Source organism: Terrapene carolina, unplaced genomic scaffold (assembly GCF_002925995.2).
Source record: "Terrapene carolina triunguis isolate 2854851 unplaced genomic scaffold, T_m_triunguis-2.0 Scaffold42, whole genome shotgun sequence".
In the NCBI taxonomy this organism is placed as follows: domain Eukaryota; kingdom Metazoa; phylum Chordata; order Testudines; family Emydidae; genus Terrapene; species Terrapene triunguis.
In genome coordinates, this window is record NW_020664393.1 from 3,970,782 (window position 1) to 3,980,070 (window position 9,289).

A 9,289-nucleotide genomic window follows, 5' to 3' on the forward strand; every position below is an offset into this window, starting at 1 on the left:
CTTAACCCAGTCTCTCTTCCCTCCTTCTTGCCCTGGACCTTCTTCTCTCACTAACCTCCCTTGCTGGTGGGAGCTGGAGCAGCTGGCTGCAGATGCCTCTGTTAGTTGCTGAATAAAGAGCTGCTAGTGGATGCCATTTGCAGCACGCGGTAAATTTTATCGGTCCTACAACACCCAAGAACTATTGTATGTATTCTTGAGCACCATCCACTGGCACCTTAACTATTTACATATCTACAGATATTGAGCACTCCTGCATCAGCCTGTGGCTCCTCTTTCCAACTGCTGCATGCACAGTTGCCAACTTTCATGCGGTAAATAACCATCCCAACTTTCACAATAAGCCAAAAATCAAGGTAATCCCATTTCAAAACAAGCCAATCCCTAAGAACCCGAACATTCTATGTGACTAGATCCCCCCAGCGTGCAGTCTGGGACTGTGGTGGGCCCGCTATGCACCCCGACTCTCTCACCCCCCTTTGCCCCAGCTTGCCCCCCCTTGCTGGGAGCCGATAAAAAAAAAGAAGCAACAAGCTCCAAGCCAAACAAGCAACAAGCCAAAAACTAGCCCAATTTCTCCATTTTTTTCATGGGTTTGGCATGTCTGGTTGCATGCTGGCTTGGATTCAGCAGAAGGAGCAGCACCAGTGGAAGAGGCAGCATTTTGCTGCCTGCAGTTCCTCTGTCACAGTGACCACTAATGGCCCATAGAAAAAAATGCTGAAAATTCTATAGCGTGACATTTGAGGGGGTCTGTAGTGAGACATGACCGGGCTGCCAAATGCATAGTTTCATGCAAGATGTGTGATAATTAGCAGGCCTGAAGCCCTACCAGGAGGCCTAGCAGCAAGTAGGCTGCTGGCAGCAAAGGGGGCAAGTGCAGAGCAGGGAATACAGGCTTCTGTGATGGTAATTCAAATTAGACCCTTCAAAACAGATTATAACCCCTGCAATATTCCCAGCTTCATCCAGCCAGTCTGTGTCTGCTGCCTCAGCTCCTTGTTCTCTAGGCAAAACATGGATGGGAGGAAGAGAAGTGACTCTGAACTATGGGAGGCTTGGTAAGAGGGAGTGGGGTCCAGGTGTGAGGGAAGGGTTCTTCTGAGTCTGATTTTGGGAAGAGGGGTCAGGAGATTTCAGACTCTAAAGGCAGCGGATTCAGGTGGAAGAGAAAGGGTTCTGATCCTGGGGAATGATTTCCCAAATCTCAAGGTTGGGTGGAAGCAGGAAGGGTTCTGAGCCTGGAGTGGGTTGCTGGTCAAGAGCAAGAGGTTTTGGGGGGCATCTGTCCCAGAAAGTGTACACGTTGGGTTGACAGGGTTTTGCATGAGTGGAGGGAATTGAGGTTGTAAGTGAATTGAGGTATGGAGAAGATAGAGAAGTAACTGAGACTGGGAAAGAACAATAAAGAAATCCTAGAAAGATATGTACTCTTTTCTCCAACCCTGCCCTTTAAAGTAAAGTGTCCTAATTTTTCCATTTTGAAAAGGATGAATGTAGTTGACCACGAAGAGTGCTTTTCTTCCTCCCCTTCATGCCAACTTCTCTCTTCCCCCACCAAAACCCTGTGGATACTGATAGTTGACATCTTGAGAGCCACACTGATGTCCTGTTTTTTAAACTTTGAAAATCTGAAAAACCTGTAGCAGGAAGGATAGGGACAAATTTAAAGTTTCTACTGAAAAAACTACTGCAGGCTTAAAGCTGTTCAAAATAATTCATAATACAAAAGGGGCACCTGCATTATGTCTTTCTATACAAGCTGTTTAACAACATCCCTTCTAAAAAAATTCACTCAAACATAACATAATTTGGCTCTGAATAGATGAGGCAGGGACAAGTAGAGCATTTTGAAATCCTCCTTTTGGATCAAATTATAGCCTTATTTCCCCCATTTATTTGAATTCAGTTTTGGGTTGCACATGAGTGAGGACAGAATTCTAGATTGGCCTTTAAACTGACTGATTATATAGGCTCTGTTCCACAAACCATTTAAACATATGCCTAACCTTAAGCATGTGGGTAGTCAGACTACCCATGTAATTTAAGTGTTTTGCTGAAATGGGGCCATGAACTGAATTCTCCGTGTTCAGTTTAAATTGGGGCAAGGACCACAACACATTCTTCTATTTTTGGACAGTGCTCAAATAAAATAATTCATTTTCCAAGCTTTCTTCACATGAATATCAAATACATTTGTCTGGTTATATTTTGGTGTTTCATATTTCTGTTCTCTTAAACAATGTCATTGGCTACACCCATATTTTTCTCTAAAAAGAAATTATAAATATTTTCCATATTAGGCCTTTTAAAACCCTGTGTGTGTGATTTTTACTTTGGTTAGTTATTTTAATAACTGATATTTTCAAGTGGTTAGGTAAATTTGTTCTTCTGATTAATATCAAATAACTTGCTTTCCCTTCCTCACTATATTATGGTGGTTATCAAATGTGATTTTCCAAAAGCAAGATTCTGTTAACTAAAGAAGAGCTGCTGAGATTAACAATGTAACATCATTTTAACGTGTATATTAGAAAACTACATATTAAAAGCATGATCAAGATACGAAAAATATACCTTTCTAATAATTTGTATTGTTCAACCCTGCAATCCTCTATACCTTACTGGGCTGCTGCTATTTGTCTTAGTCTAAAATACTGCATAATTTATATTGTCAGAAGTTAGAATATACAGGCCCTTCCTTAAAATCTGACACAAAGTCATTCTAGAAGTAGTAATGTGATCTATGTGGCAACTTTGTACCAGTAGCACAATGTACGCAAGAGCAACTATCAATAACTAAGTCTCCTTTCTTCCAAGTCTGAGGATCTCAGGTATTTCTCTAGCAGTCCCAAGTTGGTGAAAAGTGGTCCTCTCTTTGCTCTTCTAGAATTAGACTATTCTTAGTCATTAACTTCAGCTGAAAATTTACTCTGCAGGCTGAGTTTTGACAGGTTTGATCTCAGTCATTTTTAAGCTTTTTGTAATTCCGATAACTCAAAATAAAAATATTGGCATTTCAGTTGATTTTCTTGCTATCAAAAAGGCATTTTTTTCCAAGAGTGAAAATGAATGAGATTATTCAGACAAGACAGGAATGGGGAAAGGCCAGCCTTGTTGGAGACTTGGAGCTAATGGTTAATCCAGCCCAAGTAGCAGGTAGAAAGAGGAATTTAAATCTGAACAAAAACCATTACAAAGAACAGCCTTAAGTAGTAGGGGCAGAGGCAACTACCTTGTCTACAAAAGAAAATTGTACTGATTTAACTAAATCTGTTTTAACAGTTAGAATTTAAAAGGAGTTAAAATAATTTAGAACCATTTTAGTTAAAGTCAGTACAATTTCCTCCTGCAGACCAGGCCAAGTGAAGGAGAGGTAGAAGAGGAAATCATGTGAGAATGGATAGCCTGAGACATAAAAAGATATTTTCCAAGGGAGAATATGAGTGGGAAGAGACCACAACCTGGAAAACTAGAATTATTACAAATGAAAGAAAAACAAAACTCAAAGTCCGCCGGAAGCTGCATTTAGATCATTGGGCTGACAAGTTTAAGGCACATCAGTTTCCATATCCGGTGGTACGCAAGGGAGTTATGCTAGCATCACATCCAACTGCCTTTTACTCCCCTAACCCAATGGATCAGGTACCCACTTACAGCTGGGTGGACTGGAAGTAGCATTATATCAAGCAAGCCTCGAAACCATGACTTCTGGTCTTGTAGCCAAGCACCTGAACCACGCCTCACTAGAACTACAAAATTGTTTATTACAATGTAACATGGACAAAACTCAAATCATAAACATGGGCATAAATCACATCTTACAAAAGACTCAATTCCCTGCAACTCAAGAAAATAGCTATTTAGTCTTTCCTTCTTCCATACTTAACAGTCCATCCTGTCCAGTCTATGTCTGTCTTGTTTAGATTGTAAGCTCTTTGGGACAGACTGACTGTATTTTGTGTCTTGTACAGCACCAAGTATAATATTGGACTTAATAAGTAGCTACTTATTTATACATTTTAACAGTAATTAAAAACTAGATCTTTCTTAATAATGTTTTGGTAAGATAGGTTTGATTTTTTTTAAATACTTTGATATTCTTGAGTCCACAGGGAGAATGAAGTATGTTTTCTATATTATATACGGCCAAACCGTTTATCCCTATCAAATCAGGAAAACGTGGGCTCTCTTTTTTAAACAAGTATACTGAGATGAGGACACCAAAACTTTATCTTGTAAAGGGCATTTCCCCAAACCCATCTGAAATTCCAGCCAAGTCACTATTAATGTTCATTAATTTTCCCATTTGAAAATTTCCTATTTGAAAACAGATCAATAATCTGAAAGCTTTGACATGCAGAATCTCTTCCTGGTGTTGGAAAAGCTTCAGTGAACAGCCAATATACATTATTTAGTAAATATTTACATATCAATATAAGTAAATATAGAAACTGATATTTCAAAACAGGTTTTAGACAAGTCATTTTATGTATAGAGTGTTGTAAGTATGCATGGCACTTTACAAATGTAAAGAATGCAAAGCAATTCTTCAACAAAAAAACTTCAAAAACAGACTTCAATGAGAAACTGCAGAACTGGAATTAATTTGCAAACTGGACACCATCAAAATAGGCCTGAATAAAGACTGGGAGTGGATGGGTCACTACAAAAAGTAATTTTCCCTCTGCTGATACCTCACACCTTCTTGTCAACTGTTGAGAATAGGCCACTTCCACCTTAATTGAATTGGCCTCGTTAGCACTGACCCCCCCACTTGATAAGGCAACTCCCATCTACTGCTTACTGTATTTTTCACTCCATGCATCTGATGAAGTGAGTTTTAACCCACGAAAGCTTATGCCCAAATAAATTTGTTAGTCTCTAAGGTGCCACAAAGACTCTTTGTTGTTTTAACTCTGAAGAGTACACATTTTGAGGACCCAGTTCTACCTTCACATATACACAGAACTACAGGCAATGTGAGGTATATGTATTATTGTTTCACTGAACCCAGAAAAATGTTAGGCTCTTTACAAAACACATAGAAGACTCAGTTGGTGCTGCAATCTAAATTTGTATTGTACTTATTGAGGGAAATTTTTGACAAATAGACAAGAAAAAGCAAAGTAAGTGGGGGGGGGGGTGAAAGGAGGACAAGGGGCTACAACAAAATTGTGTGGTTCCTTAGATAGAGTCATGCATCCTCTTAATTAATTTTTAAATAAAGACTTTTTGTAGTTGTTTTTAATAGATAATAATGAACCTATTCAACAGCAAGATTTGGCCCAACTCAGATAGCAAAGGTACACAGGATAACAGTTAACGCACAAAAACATGTGGCGTTACCAACTGTGTGGAGATCAACATTAGCTAATGCCTCATTCAGTGAATGGTGTTTATGTATCTCTCAGGGGGAGGGAACATTTTACTGATACTTCAGACTGAGCTCCTGCTGAGAAGTAGCTTGAGGCAGAAGAACTGCAGGTGAGGGCAGCACACAGAGCCCTCTGCTCCCCCTCCCCCCCAAGGAGCCAGGACAAGCAGGGAGCCTGCTTTAGATTCGCTATGCCACGGGGCTGGCAATCCCGCAGGCCGGATCAAAAGCCCTGACAGGCTGGATCTGGCCCGCGAGCTGTAGTGTGCCCTCCCCTGAAATAGACAGTACTAACTGTAAAAGCACTCTTGACCCTACAAATCTTTCATTGTACAAGGCCACTTTTTTGGTTGCAGTCATTTAGAAACCAAGCTGAAGGAAATATTCAACTATTTTTGTTCAAGCCTCTGATAGTAGAAAGTCTTTGTTTTTACCAGACTCCAAAAAGCTGAGATACATCAGTCAACTGGACCTGTACACCCATGGGCAGACTGGAAAAAAAAGTGGTTATTGTCTCTAAAGCTCTTCTCACTTGTGCCATAAAAATGAGATGACCCTATTCTGAATATGTTGTACAGATTATCATAGCATGATAGACCATCTCCTTTTCTCAGCAGTGAAATACCTAATAATGTTGACAAATGTTCAAAGTTAACATCTCAGTCAGATGAATGGGGGCTGTTCATATCTCTCAGAGCTTTTGTTTCAGGCTGTAGATTTGGTTAGATAGCACTGCATTGATTTACATAGATTTCACATTCTGAAGGTCATCTTTGCAACCATAAGAACAAAACAAAAAAAATTAATTTTGTTTTAAAGGAAAAGTTTAGAGATCAAGATGACAGTCACCAGAGAAGAGGACCAGCTTGTCAAATCATCTCAATGCAACCCTTGTTTAGGTCCGTGGGTGTTGGTTCTTTGCCCAGCTGACCTTTCACATCTCAGGAAGTCCAAACAGCACAGAGCAACTAGCACTGTTGATACTACCTAAGTGACAAATCAACAATAATAGACATAATCAGTAGTGTTTTTATTCCATTGCTTATTGGTAATATCTAATTTCTCTTTAAAATTAAACTAAACTTTATTTTAATGGTGTATCCATTTCTTCTTTGTCACTTTGCAAGATGGTTCTATTGTAAGTAGAAATCAAGGACTATGCAGATGTTAGTGGCCTCATTTCACTAGATAATTTCCAGGATCAGCACTTTTACTTAGTGGATGAACATGAGTGCATATCTAAATGAGGGAATACAAATATTAAAACTGTTACTCAAGTCTTTCATGTGGAAAATGTGCTAAGGTCTACAAACTAGATATTAGACAGATTTTGTATTTGTTAAAGAAATACTAGTTATTTTTGGAAAAACACAAGCAATTATTTTAAAAAGTTAATGATATTAAATATATCAACCAACACTTCAAGGTTGTAGATGGACATATAACAGTCATATCTAATTTAAATATAAAGTATATGTATTATAAATTTGTGGTTGTAATATATAATCTTGGTGCTGGTATGAGTTTCATACCATTAATCTACTCTAAAAATATATGTATCAATATATAAAAAGTGTGAGAAGGGTGGTCCTTGTCCATTAATTATAGTAAGTCTAGCTTTCAGCCTTTTTCTTGACTGTAAGCCTGAAATATTGATTTAAAATGTGATATGACACGACAAGAGAAAAATCAAATTTATGCCAAGTCATTTTAAAAATAAATCTGAAAAAGATGTGATCCAACTGAGTTTACCCTCAAATGTCACTATTTTTATTTAGTGGAAAATCTGAACTCATCACAATTGGTAGATTATTTTACAACCACTCCATTCTACCTCAGCTACTTTAAAATAGTTTACATGCATTAGCAAAGAGCATGTGGAGATGCTTCATTCTGTTTGTAACTACTATACTAGGGCTTTTGAGGTGAACAAAATGGAGGTTGGTACTTGTATGTCAAATGGCTCTTGATTTTTTCAGAAAAAGAACTCTTGACATGACAGGGAAAAAATTGTTTTGCTGCAAGTCACATCCTAAAGCCCTGATTCCACAGAGATTTATGTACTTGCTTAGCTTTAAGCACATGAGTAGTCCCATTTGCTTAAAAGTTAAGAATGTGCATAAGACTTATTCAGGTTGGGACCCAAATGTAAGTGTGTATCTTTCATAAAACTACAATCAGTAGCCTGACAGAGAAACTCTTTCCCAAAGGTATTGAAATAAGATAAATTAGTAAAGAAACAGTGAAAAGTGTTAATCCAGTACATATTTACACTAGTCAACCTCCAAAAGGAATTGTAGCTTTAACTACATTATCTATTTTCCTGTCTAAAAAGGTTGAAATAGCAATTAGGAAAGATAATGTATTGTTCTTGTCAGAGTTCTCACTAATAAGGATTACCAGAGGACCAGATTAATAGGACTGTCCCAATGTCATATCTAGTTGAAATTGGGATGTCATTCATTCAGACTCAACAGTTTATCAGTGGACAAAAAAACATGCACACAAATATAGGACATACACTAACTCAAAGAGCGTATAATTATAGTGGCAAATAAATTGGGATCATGCCCAGAAAACCACAGTCTTGCTTCATTATACTTACCCTCCTAGGAAATGTAAGTATGATTTGTGACTAATTTTATCCTTCAAAAAGCAATCTGCTTTATCATCATGGTGATCATCCTGAGTTATTTATGACCTGCAAGAGAGTGAAAAATTATGAGTTACAATAATAAAAGAGCCTGCTGGATGTGGCACAGGAAACACTGTATTCTGTAGTTTTCAACTGAATTATCATCCAGGATAAAATATGATGGACAAGTTAGGTGGCTCTTTGTATTTTATAAAATATTAGAATCTAAGACAACGAGCAACCGAGATGGAGTCTCCTCTCCTTCCACCCCCAAATGTCAGGGTGAAATCAAAAATAATTTCAGGGAACCCATATGAATTCACCACGGTCTAGCAGGGTTTAAAAAAAAAAGATTTTATTAGTTTTCAACCGTTTTCTAATCTCTCAATGTAGCATATTTAAAGTCTTAGTCATTCTTCTCGGTAATCCTCCACACAGAGTATCATCCTGCAGATGAAAGGCTGTGTGGTCAAGTTGTGACAAATGAAACAGCCAGATATTAAATCAAAGCCACTTAATCTGTATGAATGATCCTTAGAAGTGTACTGTACATCAGACTTATCCTGGATAAGCAAAGGATTCATAGGTTTTTTAAATATACTTTTCTAAATGTTAATGTAGATTACTATTGTATGGCAAGGCCATTTATGTTACATTTACATTACTAGGAACTGTAAAGCTATTGGTTGAAGTCCAAAGGCTGTGTACAGAGAATAGCAGGTTGTTCATTATCAGGCCATTTCTCACTCCTAGCTCAAAATCTAATTGCACCCACTATATTAATGATAATGTTAAGACAAATTCACCATTGCTGTAAGAAGATTAAACTACTAAAATTAGTGCAGTCACACCTGCATTTGGCCCATTATGTATAATGGCGAGTCTATATTGGGAGATAATGATTTTACAGTAATACCTTTAATCTCAAAGCTTTTTTAAACTATACCTATGCTACCACAATGAGATGCAGCCACCAGGAGGTGGAGGGTGGCTGCAAAATGGCTAACAGATTGAGGGAGTGAGAGAATACATTTTGGGCCAATACACTAGGGCAAACCCCTACGCTTTTAAAAAAAAAAAAAATCCCATAGGAAGAGTCGACAGGATTTCACTTTACAAAATAAGTCCTACTTTGTAAAGTGACTTAGGGCTTCTCTACACATGGAGTTACTTTGGAATGCCTATTCCAGAAGAACTGCATGCACGGACACACTGAACCCAGAATTAAAGTGCCTTTTTCCAAGTTAGCTTAATCCACTTTGGAAGTGGATTAAGCA